Genomic DNA, 20,340 nt, shown 5'->3' with positions numbered 1-20,340 from the left:
AAAGGAGCAGAGACGTAAGGATATGAGTGATCTCGAACCGATGAGGTAACGACACACAGAGGGCCGAGGCTGCAGACCGGAGCAGACATGACACTATCTTTAATTGATGCATTGAATTAAACAATGCTAAAGCCAAATAAATATTGACCACTTAGCAAAAGAACCATTGATTTTTATGATGGACAACAAGGCCATCCTGCACTCTGCTGCTGGGGGTTTGGAGTTGGGGGGTCTTGTGGATTCCAGAGCACACCCTAAGCTGGATGATGGGGGAAGAGACCGTAACACTTAAGTAGAACTCTGCAACAATGGTGTGAATGCTCTCCATGCTTCTTGGCCTGTCTGACTCAAACTCCCTTGCTCTGATCAAACCGTGCTGTGATGCTCATTCTGCAGACCTTTGGAATGTCCCTGCCTCCTCCCTCTGCAGCTCTCACAGTGAGGTCAGAGGCCCTGAGCATCCTCCCACCAGAATCTCCACCTACCTCCTCCTTGTCCCAGAACACAACCACACGGTCCACCTCAGTCCATCACACGTAACCCATCGTTCACCTCCTTTCCTGCCTGAAAATCGGGGGAACACAGGATGGGGAACACAGAATTCTGTGCTGAAAGAAAGAGCTAGATCCTCCACCTACACTAACCCAAGATGCGCCAGCTTCTGTTCTAGATGACATGCCACGTAGATACGGCCTCCCAGAAACTCGACAGACAGATGTTACAGTCAGACTAGAAGAGGGACTTCCAGGAGGGCGCACTTAAGAGCCAGCGGGCATTCAGCTCGAATTCTTTCATCGTCACACTTGCTGTGCCTGTGCACCTCTCCCCAAACCTCCACTCTACCCTACCCTCTCTCCCCACCCCTCCCTGCTGCCTGTGCACCTCTACTCCAAGCCTCCACCCTACCTTACCCTCTCTCCCTACCCCTCCCTGCTGCCTGTGCACCTCTACCCCAAACCTCCACCCTACCCTACCCTCTCTCCTCACCCCTCCCTGCTGTCTGTGCACCTCTACCCTAAGCCTCTACCCACCCCTCCCCGGAGCACAGACTCCAAGGATCCAAGGCTGTATGTCTTTTCTGCTGTATTCTATCCCTTCCTGGCTCTTGCACACAGCGGTTCTCTTGAGAACCTACTTGTAGAACGAATGGATACTATGAACAAGACATTAGGGGTGAAGTTTTACATTGCCTTTTGAGAGGAACAGGCCATTTGGCACCAATTACCTCAGAGTCACCTGTCCAAGTGCTGTAGCCTAGAGGGATGAAGCAAGACCAGGGTAAGCGACAGCCTTGTTCAAGCCAGAGTAGACATTCGCTGTCTGGGTTGAAGGTTAGCAATGGCAGAATCTATATGATCTTCAACGAACCCCCCGACCACACAGGGCACCAAGATGTCTAAGTGAAGCAGATATGGACTTCACCAGAGTTGGAGCAAGGGTCTTCGTCTCAGTCTGTACTTTGACGTCAGAGTAAAGGTAGAGGTTCCATTGCCTGTACCTCAGCAGCTGATGTGTCCCTCAGCCATGTAGAGTTCTCTTCCTAAATGCACTGTGATACCCTTTATATCAGTGTGGACACCAAGTCTCAAAGAAGTGCCAAGGAGCTGGACATCTTTACCAAACAGTTGTGTGAAATGCAGATTTCGGTTGTTTACTTGTTTCTCCTTCTCCATCCTGGCCATCCCCGTGATTTAGTATGGGGATCTTGGGATACTGTTTTCAGCATTTACCCAGAGGTTGCCAAGATCTTGCAGCCCTAGCCAATCTCTGCCATGCACAAGAGGCAGCCATTGTAAGAACAGGTCACAGCCTGGTACTCAGGGTGGGCTGGGCAGGAGATGCACACCCCCTGCAGGGCGAACAGCGGGCCTCAGTCCACACTGGGCTTTGATACAATGAGGAGAAGGGCAGCTGAGTTGGGTGGCAAAATTCACTATTCCCCTATCGATAAGTATTTGCTGAAGCAACAGGCAAGACTTGGACCAGAGCTGTCTCAGCAAACAAGGCCGCGCCCTTGACCTCAGCTGCCGTGTGTCTGGTCACACCACCCCCGAGACGTCAGGTTAGTCCTTAGATGGGATAAAGAGACAGGACACTGTTTCAATCTTCTTGAACTTTTATTTGCACGTGTCTCAGACAAGGAAATGAGCTTTTAAATACACTTCTAGCTTCATAGGAAAAGACGCATAATTCAACATCAATAGATTAATTAAGAAAAAGAAAACAACAAGCAGGCATCGGAAGCATCTGTGACAAACAGATTTACAGTCGCAAGCGAACATGTACAGGAACCAAGCATCCTGCAAGTGTACATTTTCAAACACAAGTATTTACAAGATGCATTTTAGCAACTAGGATCTTTTTTTTTTTTTTAACAAACACTTGTCTCAAGATAATACAGGACTGGCTCTTGAGAGATATCTATTCAAATTTGACTCTCACTGGCTACTGATTTTTAGAAAACACTGAGGAACACCCTCCATGGGTCAGGAGTCCCAGAAAATGTGGATTTGCTGGAGCGTCACCAGGAAGAACAGTGTGATACTTCTAATCTCGCTTGTTCAAAGGGCGCTTGTTAACTTGGTGCTTCAGCCAGTGACTCAGGTGCTTAAATAGCTCACATCAACCCAGAAAGCATTTGTCAGGCTTCACCCCCAGAGCAGGCTAGGGAAGGCCTGTGGTCTCTGAGACACACCAGAGTGAGATGTTAGCGTCTGAAGGACACTTGGCCTAGTGGAGGGAAGGACCAGAGACACACTATGTGTGCCCATGGCTGGAACTGGTAATGAGTGAGAATGTGAATTCAAACTGCGTAGGAGAGGATCAAGGGATCCCCAGAAGGGTGTGTAGGATCTGGGACCTCAGGAATGAGCAGGAACTTTGTAAAAAGCATGGGTAGAGGCATTCCTGGAAAGAGATGTGTATGTGTGAGGAACTACAGGTGCTAGAGAAGACTGTGGTGTCAGACTGGTGACTGGCACATTTCTTTTCAAGTGTGTGTGTGTGAGTGTGTGTGTGTGTGTGTGGTGTGTGTGTGTGTGTGTGTGTGTGTGTATGCATGCACAGATGTGTATGGGAAGCTAGGGACAACCTTGAGTATCATCCTCAAGAACACCGTCCACCTCCTTTGAGACAGTGTCATGAACCCAGAACTCTCTTATTTGGCTAGACTGACCAGTCAGCTAGTCCCAAGAAGCCCCCTCCCTGTCCGTCTCTCCAGCTCATGCACCACGCCCAACTTGTGTGAGTCAGCTCTAAAGCTTGAACTCTGGTCTTCATGCTCGCATGGGAGCATTTCATTAACTAAGCCATTCCCTGTCCCCAGAGCTCTCGATGGTCTCTTGGCTCTCAGTACTAAAGGCAGCGAAACGGATAAATCAAGTTAGAATCCTCCCCAGACCCAAGCCCCCCAAGAGCTGCTATTGTACTTACAGGGAAATTTAAAGCCTGCCCACGATCCCTGTCTGTTGGATCCCTACTCACCTCTAGGCCCCAGCGTCCTGCTGCTCCTGGGGTTGGTAAGGTTCACTCTCACCCCAGGGCCCTTGCACTTCTTGCTCACCGGGTATGGGATGTTTTTCAGCCAGGCAGTCCTTGGAGTACCTTCACCACACACAAATCCTCCTGCAGATGTCCCCTCTCGCAGCCTGCAAACCGAACCAAGGCATCCCCTGATGCCTCATGTTTTACTGACATCAAGGCCTGTGTCACTCTCTAAAATGACCAGGTTTATCCATTCTGTTGGGGTAACCTCTGTGAAGACAATAGGCCAGTCAGCTGGGGTCACTGCTATGTTCCCAGCACCCCAAAAGAGCGCCCTGGAGAGGCCAAGCGCTCAGAAAGTATTTGTTGGATGAATCGACAAATGAATGAGTGGAAGAATGAATACAAGAATCAAAGAAAAAACCGGGAGACACCTTCGGGTGTCTGGAACGCTCGAGAGGCAAGGAAAACTGAAGAGGAGGCTGCTCTGCCTGTCAAGCCTGCTTGTGTGCAGGAAGATGACAGGGAGGGACTGGAGGGCACTGGACGATATCCAAGTGGCTCCAACTCATCATCCCATGCCAAACTGCTCTCTACGCCATGGTGCTGGCAGGAGGCTAATGGGGAAAAGAGGAGAAAATGTGGGTGTGGTTGATAGAAACCTTAGGGATCGGTGGAGCGCAGCAGCCTATAGCCCCTCCTCTCTTGCCCACCTTGGCATTGAAGGGAAGGACAAGTTCAAGACTGAAGCCAGGATGAATTCAGGACAACCCAGATCAGGCTAAAATGCTCACATCCCAACCAGCTCTGCTCTGGCTTACCCAGAGAACAATTCCTATCAATTGTCTGATAAAGCTCTACTCTGTCCTCACAGGTCATTTGGGAAATATAGTCTTCTAGAAGCTTCTTCTGAGCCTCCTGCCAGCTCTTGCCAAGCTGGCTTTACAGGTCGCCCCTCAGCCTCTATGCCAGTCACTCTTGACCCTAGCTTCTGGAATCAGCCCAGTCAATCACTGTGCCCCCTCCTTCGATCTGTTTATACATCCGTAAAATGGGGAAAATAACATACACCTCTCAAGGATGCTATGAGGCTTCCTTGTGAGTCTACGCAGCTGGTGAGTGATGGATATTTAATAAATTCTAGACAGGATGGTGATGAAGATTCAGAAAAACTTCTGAATCGCCCCCAAATGCCTGGCAGGTGGTTAGGTGGGCGCTGGTGAGGAAACAAAACAACAAAACAAAACATGGGACTTGGAATCCAAAATCCTGGCTCTGACATGGCGGCTGTCATTGAAACAGGTGCCACACACCCTCGGCCTCCTCCCTCCTGCAGGACCGGATTCTGAAAACTGTCCTCGGAGGACCACGGGGATGGAGTGCCTTCAGCCATCTTGGCAATGAAGAAAGAATGACTAGACGTCAAACACCTGTCAAATGCGTCAGTGTTAGATCGGACTTCAGATGATCCGGCCATTAGGGGAATGTGGGGAGGATGAGACGCAGCAATCGGGACAGCTCGCTGCATGCAGGCATGCAGGCATGCAGGCATGCAGGCTCACCCTCAGCAGCATCCACCCAGGGCCCGCTCTGTCCCAGTCTGCGAGACAGACAAGTGAGCCCTTGGCCCTGTTGATATTACTAATAGTTAATGCACGTAGAGCGTTGACTGCCTGACCTGGGCCTTTATGTTCCTCGCACTTCCCAAAAACCCAGGTAGAACTGACATCTGTCTCCCACAGTGGCTGCCAAGATTCTGTGACTTAATGCGCTAGGAGTGTGAAGCAGAGGTTCTGGTGTCTCGCATGCGGTCAATAAATGGGAGCCCTAATTCTATTTATTAGCTCGAGAGGTAACACCAGGCGTTTAGAGCCTTGAGTGTTTGATCTTGTTTAATCATTTAATCCAGGGTGACAAGCGCTAAGACACGACACGCGGAACCGCCTATAAACTTAAAAGCCCTGCGTATGTGAGGTGTTGGTGTTTCACAGGGGCTGGCCGATGAGGACGGGGGGGGGGGGGGGGTAGGCATGTAGCGGTCCTCAGGACACTGGATCATCCAGGAACACTTCTGGTAGGTGAGTAGGGCAAGAGAGGCCAGCATTAGAGGGCAGGAGGAACCACCCTTTCTGAAAACCAGTCTGCTGCCATGGCTGCAGAAGCCCCGACTCAAACAGGGCAATTTAAAAACATGTAAAAAGGCATAAAGCAAGAGCAGCTGTGCACAGCTGCCGCCAAACGCTCCATCGCTGCCTTGCTGTGGACTCTAAATGACAATAAACCTTCCACCCCTTATAAATTAAGCAGACTTTCAAAAAAAACCATATCTCCTCCTGCAACTTTTTATGGCTGTTTGGCAACTTTAATCATTTTGCAAAATGCAATTCCTGGCCATAAATTCTCTCCCAAGTACAGATTTAGGGAGATCTAGAGGACTGCGGCGGGTTGATAGGTAAGTTTTAATCTGACAAGGCCAAAAAGTCTATTAGATTTATAGGGAGGCAGCAGATACCCTGTAATTACACCAGGCTCGACCTCCCGGGAATCTCGAATGTGTGGGGGCAGGGGGGTGAAGAGAGAGAGTGGGAAGGAAGCAGCTGGGGCAGCTGCAAGGGCAGGTCAGAAGCCCCATGGTTCAGCTCCCTGGCCTGGCCTTTCCAGCCCAGGCCGTGGTCACTTCCTGCACGGGCTCTCACTCTGGGTTCCAGGTCAATGAAGCCGGTAATTGACGCTCGCACACACGCATGCAGTATCCGCTGTGCCTGTGGCTAGAGCCTGTTATGAAGAGCCAAGCGCTCTGAAGGAGGTCACAGATCCCTGAGCAGGGTGCGGAGTGAATGAAAGGCACTGGGTTTCATTCAATTACACATTCAACAAGCACGCTGCCCACTTTTGTGCCTTGTGTCACATGCTGTCTCATACAGCAGGACAGAGCCGTAGACCGTGTGGAGGTTGTGTATTGCACAAGGCATCCTAAGGGGCATGGGATACAGGCTCCAGGTCTGGCCACTCCAGAGAGTATGCCCAGGGGCACGACACTGATGGCCCAATGCTAAGGTGCCGATTGATGTCTCTGTAGCCCCAACTTTGGCTCTAATTGGATGTAGGGGGAGCTTGGTCTAATAGGAACCCCAGAAACAAACTGGCAGTCTGTGGGCCAGCACAGAGTCTGCAAATATAGAAATGTCACAAGTGCCTTCGCTCCCTTGTCTTCTTCCCCTTCCCTTTCTTTTCTTCCCCTCCCCTTCCTTCCCCTTCCCTTTCTTTCTCTCCCCACTCCTTCCTTGCCTTTTTCCTTCTTTCCTTCCTCTCCTCTCCCCTTCCATTTTCTTCCTTTTCCATGTGTTATTATTTTTCATTATCTCATATCCAGAGACTAAATTTACATTTTGCTTGGCTCTAGTATGAGCTCCAGATCCTCGGGAGAGGGCTAAGGGTGGTGAAGCAGGAAGTAAAGATGGCATGGGACAGACGTAATAGCATCCATCCTACGAGCCCCTGGTCATACAACGGGCAACACAACTGCCCAAGATGCCAGAGTCCTAATCCTGGAGACTGAGAATCTGCTACATCACTTGACCCACGGGGAATAAGGCTGTGAGTAGAGTTAGTTACTAACCAGCCGACTTTACAACAGAGCGCTTGTCCTGGGCTGCCCGTGTGGCCCAGGGTTATCATGTGTCTTGGCAAAAAGGAATTGGAAGAGAGAAGATTCAAGTCAGAGTGATGTCCCATGAGACAGGTGTGGCCAGTCATGGCTGGCTATAGAGATACAGGAAGGGGCCCAGAGCCAGGGACACTGGGCCAGCAGGAAATAGAGCCACCCCTTGATTGAGTTTAGCCCAGTGAAAGCTATCTCAGACTTCTGATCCTGATTGCAAGATGGGAAGTATGTGCTGAGGTTATCAAGCATTACCGCAGCCATAAAGAACCAATGATATTGAAGCTGAGGCCTGAGACACCAACAGACAAGTGTTTCAGGTAGAGAACCACGCCCGGTGTTATTCTCCGTGGTTCTCATTTTGCCCCAAGTGCGCCATAGTTACGTGTACCCGCATGAAAGTCACGTGACCATTCGGGGGACATGAGAGCATTCAGGGGTATGAAGGTGGTCTCCCTGTGGGTACAGAGTACAGACAGACAAGGCTGCCAGAGGAAGCCAAATCCAAGCTGGGTTATTTAGCAGTGTTAGTGACCAGACCTGGACATGTCCTGAGTGTCTTTTGTGACTAGTCTTCACCAGCACCTCTGGGTGTTGGATCCCATGGAGGCCATGACCCAGTCCACAGTGGCCCTGCTTCCCCCTGGTCAGGGTGGGGGCTCCTTGAGCGCCACACTCTTCATTGGTACAGTGATGGTAGTCACTGCTCATCCTGTATTGTTCTGTAGGTTAGATGAGAAAGGTCACAAAACACGGAGACAGCGAGCAATTGCCGCGACAGTGAGCAGTTACTGCCATCAGTATTAGATATGATGGTCACTCAACACCTCAGCTCCCTGGTATTCATACCTTAATACTACCCCCTCCCATATTTGTGGGCAGAACCTGTCACTTACCTCTAATAAACCTGGAAAGGTGACAACATTCTTCCGCGCTTCCTGGTTACTCTACAATGAATAAGCTCTGTCTTAGGTGCAGGCACTTGCTTGATGTAGTCAGCAGCCACGCTGAAGAAAACCCCCAGGCCAGTGACTATGGGTCCCTCGATGGACAGTCAACAAGAATGAGGCCCTGGAAGGAAACAAAAGTCAGCTGACTGTAGAGGATTCTTGAAAGCAGACACCCACCACTGTCATTACTTCTGCCATCACCACCAGCGTCACCACCGCCGCCACCACCGCAATCACTACCACCACCTGTCATCCAGGCCTCCTGATGGATGATCCCAGCTGACCTTTGATGGAACTACGTGAGACCCTCAGAAGAGGACCCAGACAAGCCATCAGCCCACCAATGTGGTGAGAAACGTATTATTTAAAGCTGCCAATTCTGAGGTCTGGTCTTAGAATTCACACAGAATAGACAATGAACCCATCCACTAAATGCTGTTTCCCATTTTACACGTGGAAACTAAGGGTTGAAAACAGGTGGTTCTAAAGTCACACAGCTAGTTACCGGCACAATGGGAGTCCAACCCAAGACTCTCCCATTCTAAAACCCTTCCTTGTTACTGACCCCCTACCAAGCTGCTTTTCTCCCCAGAACAGTCAGCCCATGCATCGCCAGACTTTTAGGGGCCATGCTCTCCCTCCTGTATCTTCTCAGCCTCCCATAACCCCTTTCTCTCCTCCTGCTCCCTTCCGCAGCCACACCCCACCACAGACCAGCCCCCACCTGCCCATGCTTCTGTCCTCAGGGCCTCCTCTCTTGGTTCATTCCTGACCCCAAGTGGAAATCTACATAGCTTTGTTCCTCCTGGCCAGACCTGAGATGCCCAGGCTGCTCTCCCCTAATGCCACCAGAGAGGCTGGGTTATCCCACAGGGCTAAAGGCAAACTCTCAGGCAGGGCCTCCAACTCTCAGAGACAGTCGATGACAGATGTCCCAAGCCACATCATCCCGAAGGCAGAACTAGCAGAAATGCCACCCTGTGCTGCTCTAGCCTATGAGCCATCCTCTGGCCCTGCCGGCCTTCCCCTGAAGGAAAGGGGGGTTTCTTTAGAGACGGAAGAGAATAAAATATAGATAAGCATTAGTCAAATGAAATTAATGCTTCCAATATTGTTTTAGGCTTGCTCATATGCATCAAGCGTTTATGAAGTTGCCGTTTATCACGTGAGAATATTGCAGTTATATATTAGCTGACTGTCTGGTGGCCACTACAATGGCTCTCCCTGGACCCCAGGTCGCCCTTCACAGGCAAAGTCAGCCTTCGTGACATCCATCTCTTTCCTCTGCTGACACGTCCCCAGATACTGATAAAAGGCCTTGCCCCCAACAACATATGAATATTTAAATGACAGTTAATTATTCAGCATATAATGATATGATTAGCATCCGCTTTATTGCTGGCTGTGGGCCCAGCCAAGTCTTGCCCCACACTGAGGGGGGTGGTGAAGAAATGCCAAAATGCAAGCGAAACCCAGGTCTGTAGCATCTGCCGGGACCCGTTTGGTATTTGGGGGAAATGACCCTCAGGACAGCCCCAGATGCTCTGTGTCAGGCTGCATGTGGGGTCTAGGAAGGAAATCCAGCCAGCAGGGCCGACGCACGCACACTGCTCAGGGTCTGCCAGGAGCTCACATTCACCCTGCCAAGCACTCTGTGAAAGCACCACTGGATTCTGAAGCCCTGTGAAGCCTCGTCTGTGACAACCTTTCTCTTAGGAACAAGGAAAATGAAATTTCAGGTGAATTGGCACAAGCAAGGTCACTCGGTGTGTGAAGGACCCGGGATTTGAACCCCACTCCTGAGAGCTTGCTCTACCAGCTACAAGCAAAGCCTGTGCACCAGACAGGAAGCACTGAGATGGTGGTGCAGGTGAAAGCCCTCAAGACAGTGAGGCTGAGCTTGGATGGAGATGAGATGGGAGTGGCTTCTGCAAGACAGCATTAGAGCTGGGCACTGGGGAATAAATGAACTCAGGGTGCTGAGGGGCGGGGCATCCAGACTTCAAAGAAGCAAAAGGTATGGGGTGCAGAGGTGAGGTGAGAGGCACCTGAAGAGAATACACACATAAGGACTGGGGAGGAGAAGTGCTTATGGGAAGGTTAGAAGGAGTCAGGCAGGAGATAACTCGGTGGTAGCGTGGGCTCGCCGCCTGTAGGATGCTTGGTATACAGGTGATGATGGCATCACCTTTAATCCCAGCACTTTTGACATCCACACATGTACTGTGCACCAGGACTGTGTCAAAATTTATTATTCATTTATTTTTGGTTTATTACTATTAACTTTCCTTCCTCCCTACCTTCCCCTCCTCCCCCTTCCCTTCCTTGCTTTCCTTTCTTCCTTTTTTCTTTTTTGAGACAGGTTCACTATGTAGCCCAGACTGGCCTACAACACTTGACCCTTTCCCCTCAGCCTCCCGAAGGCTTAGATTACAGCATGTGATACCAGGCCTAGATTTTTGAACTTCCTGGATATGCAACTTGAAAACACGACATAGATTTAATGAGATCACCTATAATATGCCAACCCTTTGAGGAGCTTCTTTGAAAAATATCATTTATTACTGTGTGCATGTGACATATGTGGAGGCACATCTGTATAAAAGAGGGCTACTGATTTTTTTAGTTAGCTTGTATCCTGTTACATTACTGAAGGTGTTCATGAGTTATAGGAGTTCCCTGGTAGAATTTCTGGGGTCACCTATGTATACTGTCATATCTCCTTTTGTTGTCTTATTGCTCTAGCTAGAACTTCAAGAACTATATTGAATAGATATGGAGAGAGTGGGCAACTTGTCTTGTTCCTGATTTCAGTGGGATCTATTTGAGTTTCTCTCCATTTAGTTTGATGTTGGCTATTAGCTTGCTGTATATTGCCTTTATTATGTTTAGGTATATTCCTTGTATCCTGCTCTCTCCAAGACTTTTATCTTGAAGGGGTGTTGTGTACTCACTCATAAGTAGCTTTTAGACATAAAGCAAAGAAAAAACAGCCCACAGCCCACAACTCCAGAGAACCTAGACAACAAGGACCCTAAGAGAGACATACATGGATCTACATAGAAAGGAGAAACAGACAAGATCTCCTGAGTAAATTGGGAGTGCGGGGGTCACGGGAGAGGGTAGAAGGGAAGAGGGGAGGAAGGAAGGGAGCGTAGAAAAATATATAGCTCAATAAAAACAATAAAAAAGAAGTATGAGCTATATTTTTATTGAAAGATATGATAAAAACAGAAGCAGTACAATAAAAACATAATAAATGCACAAAAAAGAACAAATGTAAAACATAAAAACGTATTACCTGATTAGACTCTAGTTCAAATGTGTGAACACACATGTTCCTATGTGTGAGGCTGCAGATGTGCACATACATGTTCATAAGCATGAGGCTGCACATGTGCACACATACACCACACACACCCATATGTGTGAAGCTGCAGATATGCACATACATGTTCATAAGTACGAGGTTGCACATGTGTGCAGGTGCCTGTGGAGGCCACAAAAGGGCATCTATCCCCTGGAAGCTGCAATTACAGGTGGCTGCGAGCTGCCTGACACGGGCACTGGGAGCTGAACTTAGGTCCCCTAAAAGAACAGAAAGCGCTCCTAAGCCAGAGCCATTTCTCCAGTCCCAGCCACCAGTATTTTTTTAGACAGGGTCTCTTACTGGCCTGGAGCTGAAGTAGGCTAAGCTGGCTGTCCAGCAAGCTCCAGGGATCTATCTGTCACCCTATTCCTGGCATTACAAACTGTCTCCACCTCACCCACCTTTTATTAAGTAGGTACTGGAGATCGAACTCAGGCCCTCATGCTTTCATGGCAAGTGCTGAGTCATGCCTCCAGCCCAGAGTTCAAATTATTTACTTTAAACAAAAGATGAAAACTGACGTTTTAGAATTGCTGTTGATTTTCTCGTGTGCAACAGAGATACTGTGACTATAAAGGATGGCCTCATTCTTGGGAGGAGCATTGCGAGATCCGAGTCACAGTATCCAAAGGCTCTTGCAAACACTCTACCGGAAAGAGACCGCTGCAACAATGTGGCAAACAGTTTCCACAGACAACTCTCCACACAGGCTTTATGGGCATTAATGACACTGTTCTTCCAGACTTGTCTATGGGTTTGAAAACTTCCAGAATTAAAAGTCAGGGGTGAAGGAAGAAAGTGCAAGACCCAGACTGGAGGAAGCAGGTTCAGCCAGCTGCAAGGACCCCGCCCAGCCAATGCAGCCCAGGCCACCCATGGCCAAGGGCTGAGTCACCATTGCAAGTTGTCCTTCCGGCAATGGCTGCAAACAGAAGAGGGCGGAGGGTCAGGGGCCCAGCTGTAGCCCCACTTCCCCCAAGACCCCCCTCTTGAAAAGGTCAGCTCCCCAGACATCAAGAAGGGCCCTGTCCTGGAGAAGGCTGGAGCCAGAAGTGTTCTGTGGGGCTCACTAGGAGGTGACCACATGGACACTTGTCCCTTGGGACAAAAACACTCTTGTTTTTGCAGCTTGAGCTTTAGGTCCCTGGTACAAGAGTTTCCTTTGCTCCCTCTTCTACATGCTTCAATGCACCAACCAGCTACTCCTGCCTGCAGGAAGATGGGAGAAGAACTGTCTGGACCATGTGTGCTTGGGGCTCAGATCACAGGAACATCCAGGCTGTGAGGGCAGGGCCAGGTTCCCAAGTGGAATAAGCTAAAAACTACGGACTTTAGTTCTGTTCCAAAGATTTCCCAATGGCATTAATATCTCACTGGCTGAGAGGCCTAAGGTCAAGGAGACTCATTACATATGCTGGTCCAACTGCCTCGCTCCCAGACCCTCTTCCTTTCACGGCCCTTCTCCACAGCTCCAGCATAGGACGAGAATGCTTCAGGAAGATCTGCTAAGAGCTGTCTTTTAGTTTGCTAGGGTCTGAATCCAGGATGTCCCCCACAGGCTCATGTTTTAAATACTTGGTCCCTGGCTTGCAGAATTGTTTTTAGGGCACAGGAACCTTTCAGAAGGGGAAATCTGGTTGGTGAGAGTATTAATGTCACTAAAGTCAAGTCCATAATGGTTATACCCACTCCTGGTTCCAGGCTAGCTGACTCTGCTTCCTGGTCTACCACCACACCAACACCAGCCACTTCACACTCCTACTATCCAGGGCGGAGCTGCCCACACCAGCCACTTCACACTCCTACTATCTAGGGCAGAGCTGCCCACACCAGCCAGTTCACACTCCCAGCACACAGGCAAAGCTGCCCTGACATGTCTTTCCCCCAAATCTCCAGGATCCCTGAGCCAACACACAAGTCTTTCCTCCTGATGCTCTTTCCCCCAGGTATTTTTGTCTCAGCAACACAAAAGTCACCCTGGGCAGATGCAGTCCCGACAGCTAAGGGCTTCATCTGTTCCCAAGAGTAAGACCCAGAAGCCAACCCCAGCCTCACTGTGCATCATGTGTATGTGCACACATTTATTTATAACCATATATTTCTGTTTGAATGTATGCATATGTATCTGTAGATATATTTATATAACTATACATATAGATGCTCTGCATGGCTAACTTGAGTTAAAGTTAACCATATAGGAAATTCTATCGCATTCTCTTCCCCTTAATCTCTTTATGATCATTATATACGTAGGATATCATGTTTATTTTCTATATTCATTTATGTGTGATGCATGCATGCATGCATGCATGTGTGTGTGTGTTCATGTGTACCACACGAGGAGGTCAGAAGACACCTTGCAGGAGTTGGCTTTCTCTTTCCACCACATGAGTTTTAGGGACTGGACTCAGGCTTAGTGGCAAGTACCCTTACCCACTGAGACATCTCAATGGTCCAGGAGGCCGTTCTTATGATCTGTACCCAGAACAACCAGAGCACATAAGAGTCCTGACCATATCAAGACCACAGCCATGGAGCATCCTGCCACAGGATGCACCCGTGGCACCCGTCAGAGAGCATTTATGAAACTGCATGTGTCCCCAGGACTGAGGCACGAGGGTACAGAAGATCTCTACGCCTCAGCGTGAGCATGTGTGTATGTGTGTGTGTGTATGTATGCCAGCACCCCGAGCAGCTCTGTGTTCTGTGAAGGGGAGGGGACGGGAGCACCTCATTTTCCTGGGTTGGCAGTTTTGTGGTTCCCTGCCTCTGGGAGTCAGACGCTCGCTACACGCTCTGGTGTTCCTTACAGCCGTTTTGCCTGCAGCGGTCACACAGTTGAAAACTGCGGGTCCGTGTGCCTGCTAGGAGAGTCTGCAAAGGCAAACAAGTAGGACTCATGGCCATTTTGCAATTCCTGCTCATTAGACATGTCTGGGGCCTTGCGAGTGAGCTCTGAGGATAAATAAGTATAAATATTATATTTGCCTCCAGGTTATCTTTAAAAATGTATTTCCTTCTCCTTCTACCTATCTCCCAGCCCCCACCCAGAGCTGTCAGAGCCTCCCAAAAGCTCCTGGGTGTCAGAAATGCCACCCAGAGTGTCCACGGTCCTTAGTGAGTGGCTTGCTTTTTCCTAAACTGTCTCCATGGCCCTGCTCATGGGTGGCCAGAGGCAGCAGGGTACCCTGCGATCTTCTTGGTGCCCCTGGAGCAAGAAGAAAAGGGGTGACTGACACCTGGTACTGAGTATCTAAGCTTCACAAACACTATAAAGAGGTGACAAGGAGCCTTGTCCTCACTAGCTGTGCCTGGATGACATGAACAGGACCACACAGGAACTGAGGGCACAGCAAAGGTCAAGATGTACTCCCACCTGGCATGGTGCCACTTTGCGAAAAATTCTGAGGTCCCCACAATGGGGCTAAGGAGATTCGGGCCATCTTCAGTGTATGGACCACTTTGTTAAGAGAGCAAAACCAGGACCAGGCTGTATCTCCGCTGGTAGCATGTTTACTTAACATGCACAGAGCCCTGGGGTTGGTCTCAGCGGCACCAAAATTGGGAGTGACCATGCACACACAATCCCAGCACTCTAAAGGACTGACATCAAGGTCACCCTAGGCTACAGTAGTGAATTTGAGGCCAGCCTGGGCTATATGACTCTGTCTCAAAAGGAGAGGGAGAGGGAGGGAAGGAAGGAAGGAGGGAGGGAGGGAGGGAGGGAGGGAGGGAGGGAGGGAGGGAGGGAGGGAGGGAGGGAGGGAGAGAGGAGAGAGAGAGAGAGAGAGAGAGAGAGAGAGAGAGAGAGAGCACCAGCCCTACTCATAGAAGTCAAAGAAAAGAGGGTGTTGGGAAATACACACCTTCCTCCATGCTCCGAGCTGCCTGAGAGGGAAACTGGGCAGCAAGTATTTTTAGGCAGCTGCATCTGCATTCTGATGATTTCCCAGGCTGAGAGTCACTGAGGTGAGGTGGAAAAAATGGGGGGGATGAGGTGTGGGCCCAGCTCAAGCTTCAGAGGGGTAGTAAAGCCAGAAACTGCACTGCTTCCTGTCTCTTCTATGAGAACTCACCCCCTTCTTCAGGGTTCCTATAAGAGTCCACTCTTTCTGCCTACATCAGTGGTCCAGGAGAAAATATGGCTTGGAACAATGTCTTCTTCAGGCTGGGAAGGCTCGGTCCCACTTCATGGGGCAGTATCTCCTCACTGGCACAGCTCCCAGCTAGTGTCTTCAAAATGTGCCCCATCTGCCACTGCCATCTCAGATGTGGGAGACCATGGGCTGTGCTCATCATCCAGCCAGAACAGCGGGTCATGGGTTACCCTCCTCCCCCTTCTCCACCCCCCCCCCCCCGTCCCGCGGGAGAGACTGCCTTCCTTCCCTCTCACCCACTCACCCATCTTGAACTCGGCAGGTAGTGTCGCTAGGGCAGGGGAGGTTACACAGCAGCACGATAAATGTCACCCCAAGTTGCATGGCAATAACAACTACCATTTGTTTGCTACCTACAACCAGTTTAAACCAGTCCTAACAATACTGTTCTCAGTGTTTGGTTTATTGCAGGTCTGGGCGATGACGTAGACGGAAGTCTAGAGGACACTTAAGAAAGAAACAGATAACGGGACGAGGTGGCACACGCCTTTAATCCCTAGCTCTCAGGAGACAGAGGCACGCAGGTCTCTGTGAGTTCGAGGACAGCCTGTTTTAATAGAGAGTTCTAGAACAGCCAGGGCTACATAGTAAAACCCTGCTTCAAAAGAAAGAAAGAAAGGAAAGGAAAGGAAACCGACACAATAAGAAGATGAAAGATGATTGGTCACTCAAGCCTTAGATGTACCCACATGATTGGTCCAGTCACTGATACAGTGCTGCCATTTTACCAAGAGGGGAGGAGACATCACCCACCTTCTGAGGGCAGTAGGGTGAAATATCTCTCTCTCTCTCTCTCTTTCTCTCTCTCTCTCTCTCTCTCTCTCTCTCTCTCTCTCTCTCTCCTTCCCTCCCTCCCTCCCTCTCCCTCTCTCTCCCTCTCTTCCTCCCTCCCTCTCTTTTTCTCTCAGCATGTATGTATGTGTACATGATACGTGTACGTGTGTGTGGGAGGCCACGGGCAAACACTGGGTATCTTCCTCCATCACTCTCCATCTCATTTTCTGAGACAGGATCTGGAACTCAGATTCAGCTGGACTGACTGACTGACTGGGCAGCAAGCCCCGGAGATCCTTCACTCCAGGGCCCCAGGGCTGGGGTTACAGACAGAGAGCACCAGAGCGGTTTTCACAGGAGCCTTGGTGGTGTAAACTTGGGTCCGCATGCCCACATAGCAAGCCCTTTACCAGTGAGTCACTGCCCCAGCCCAGAGAAGACGCCTGCAGGTGAGGCGTTCCCGGCTTCTTGCTTCTTTTCCACAAGACATTTAAATGGCCTTTGATCATCTCAACCTCTTTTAGTTTGAGGCTCTGTTTGACAACGGAGCACCCTTTATACTGCATCCCGTCCTCTCCACACCTCAATGTTCTCATCTGTAAAATGGGAGTCACTGAAAGATTGTTCTGAGGACTAAAGGAAATAGAACTTGCCTTGCACAGGGTTAGCAACCAATATAATTAGAAATCACTCCTGTTTATCCAAACTTCCTCTCTCTACTCAACTGCCATTTCTCCCAAGCACTTTAGCCCAGGCCTGCAATGACCGAGAAGGAAAAGTTGCCAGGAGTCTGACAAAAAGAGCAAACACCACAAAGAACAGCTTAAGATGCAACCCCTTCCAGCCTAAGATGCAATCGTGTGATGGATCTACGTCGATCAGGTGGTCACCCTGGTTCAGTCACCTGTAAATAGGTGTGCAATCCAGCCAGGCCTGTGATTGCTTGTTCCAGTGAGGGCAGAAGTGGTACTGTGACATCTTAAGCACCTCCTCTGAGGAAACTTGGTGATTTTTGCTTCCTTCTCCTCAGCCTCCTGCTCTGGAGACAATTCTACTTAGAGGCCAGGCGTATGCTACAGGAACCCAAGCTACCGGGGAAGGCCCTGGAAACAGTCCCAGGAGAGTTCCTTGCCCAGAACTACTATTTGCCAATAAGCATCTGTTGCTGGCCAGTGTCACCTGGTAGGTGACACCCAAGCAGGATATACAGGCCAGCTGCAAGTTCACACAACACCAGCCCCAGCCATGATCTGACTACAACATCAGGAGAGACCCCAAGTGAGAATCCCCAGCCAAGTCCAGCTCGCTCCAGAAGCAGGAGCGAGAAGAAGAAACAGCTGGCCTGAGGCCTTCAGCATGGGGTCAGTCTATGAGCAGTAAATAACCAAAGTACTGTTGATATTACTTACTGTTATGCCTCTTTGTGGTCTCATTGCTCTGGCTTGTTACGACTGGAGGTGTGTCCCAAGGACAGCAAACACGCTGGAGCATCTGCGTTCTATTACTCTGGAATCCAGCAGACTCCTGTAGTTACAATGTAGCGCTCTTGGGTCTCAGCCCATCTTGCTCATTTAGACCCTGTGTTGAGAGAAAGAATCTGATTGAGAAAGTCACCTTGAACAAGAATGAAGGTCACATGTACCCAGGACTATATGGAGTTGGGGTGTGGGGGTTATTACCTAAGAAGGGATCTGGAGTCTAAATAAAATAGTAGGGGCTCCTGCAGGCACATCTTGGTGGTGGTGTCTTTTATGATGATTTGTCGGTTTGGTTTTCTTCATGGGTCACACGGTGTCAAATGTCTACCGGACCTCCATTCTAGCATCTCTGCAGCTGATATTATAAAACAGCAGGGGACAAAAAAGGCAGCACAGGGGAGAGGGGGCCTATTTGTCCTAGAATTTCAGGTTATAGTCCATTACTGCAGAAAAACATCACAGCCGCAACCAAGAGCAGAGAGAATCCGTGTTTGCTCACTCTCTGGTTGCTTCTCAGTTAGCCTTCTGTTATATAATCCAGGGCCCAGCTCATGACATGGTGCCCATACTGGGGTCTTCCCACCTCGGCTAACAATCAACAGTCCCCGACAGACATGCCCACACTCCAACCTGATCTAAGGAATTATTATTCATTCTGACTTTTTCCCCATGCCTTCCTAGGCTGTAGGAAGTTGACAGTTAAAACTGACCGTCACCAGCTCCAACACCCTCTGTTTTACATATACTGAAAAATAACCAGACTCCTCCAAACGTCCTGGGGTTCACCCTGCTCTGTAACCAGGGGCAAGAGTTGCTTTAATCAGGCAGGCCTAAGTCATAGGTTTCTTGGGGAATCTAGAGCTTCCTTCAGAAGTGTAAATGAATATCATATGTGTGTGCAGAGAGTTCCTAAGGATATAAATACAGCTCTCCCCCGCACTCATCAAAAAGAGTGGGGAGTCCAGAAACTTCCAAAGGGAAGAGGCCATGTTCTGGACAATAGACATTGTACTCTAGTCAGCGGAGGACACAGCACCTAGGCAAAAGCAAACAAGTTATCTCCTTAACCCGAGGCTTCCCTAGTCTCTCCGGGGAAGGGTAAACTTCTCCAAGATGAATGGTCTGGCTTCTTCTACGCTTCATTACACACCTGTGTCACACCAGATCACAGTAACCAGGCCAATGTCCCTACCTACAAGAGGTGGCTGCAGAAGAGGTGGCTGCAGCCTTGGCTACCTGGATACTTCTGCAGCACTAGTGATAGCCACAATATTAACAACTTGAGAGACTCACCCCAGCTCCTCAGGATGAGATGTGGAGAGGTTCTTTCCCAAGCCCCGTGGGTAACCTTTCTACATCTAGCTATTTCTCTACCCGCCAAAACCTCATTTCCTTTACCATTTCCACTTAGAACTGGTTGTCTCTTCATCTGGACCATCTGTAGCTCAAGACTGATGGGAGGACCTAAGGATAGACATGCTTAGTGCCCCCGCGGCCACTGGCTGGCAGGAGGCAGCCATTTTGGTGGGGGTGGGGATCAGTGAACATCACAAATTATAAACTCCATCTTGGCCTCACAGTCATTCATGGAGGCCGATGGTGCTGGCCCAGGGCCAGGAGAGCGAGAGGCTTATTTCTGTTCCATTATAGCTTGAGTCCATATGCAAACCAGAGGACTGTGTCTATAAATAAGATATTATAGTTAAATCAATATTGATTATTAGGAGTTAGTGTTATATTTAAAGCCATAAAACGGAATAAATATTATGGTAAAAGTGTCCTAAATCTCATGGGTAAATTCACTGTGTAAGGCAAAGAGACAGGCCTTGGATTGATGGAGTTGTGACCCTATGTCCCACTCACTTCAAAAAGCTATCAAGCAGATGACTGTCCCTTGTAGGTGCGGGGAGGGGCAAAAGTGATTCAGGGATAGTGCCTATGTCCATCAGCCCACTGCTCAGTTATATTCTTAACATACTAATTTAGGACCTGGTGAGGACAGTCAGTAGATCACAATGATCACCTAAAATGTACTAGACCTTAGTTTCTAAATTTAAAAATAAGTAGACAGGTAGGTAGGCAGGCAGGCAAACAAACAGGCAGATACTAGTTTACTCTGACAGTAATTTGTATTTGCCAAATTTATTTTTATGTTTTATTTAGTCTGTCTGTATGTGTGAATGAGATGGGGGTCACACATGACGCGGGTCACGTGCAGAGGTCAGAGGACAATGCTGTGGAGCTGGTCCTCTCCTTCCACCTTCTCGCGGGTTCTGGAGATTAAATGCAGCCTATCAGACTTGCTCCATGAGCACCTTTGCCCATTGGGCCATCTTGCTGCCACCCTGATTTATTTCTTTTTTTAATTTTTAAAATTAACTTTATGATTTAAAAAACTTGTAAATACAAAACCTAAAAAAAATTCCAAATTTAGTCTTCTAAAGTAAACTTTTTTTCTCCTCGCTTA

At 49.1% G+C, this 20,340-nt stretch overlaps 1 long non-coding RNA gene across 1 annotated transcript; it reads right to left on the bottom strand.

Moving 5' to 3' along the window:
* Nucleotides 1-2,098: 2,098 nt before the first annotated feature.
* LOC119816867 lies at nt 2,099-17,967 on the bottom strand. Its single transcript, XR_005285839.1, has 3 exons — nt 17,805-17,967; nt 8,041-8,215; nt 2,099-3,647 (listed from the first exon to the last, which is right to left on the bottom strand). It is a non-coding gene; the product is annotated as an uncharacterized LOC119816867 (long non-coding RNA).
* Nucleotides 17,968-20,340: the final 2,373 nt, after the last annotated feature.

This window comes from Arvicola amphibius, chromosome 6 (assembly GCF_903992535.2).
Source record: "Arvicola amphibius chromosome 6, mArvAmp1.2, whole genome shotgun sequence".
NCBI lineage: Eukaryota > Metazoa > Chordata > Mammalia > Rodentia > Cricetidae > Arvicola > Arvicola amphibius.
The sequence above is the reverse complement of the archived record's forward strand: the minus strand, read 5'-3'. Positions and strand labels throughout refer to the sequence as shown.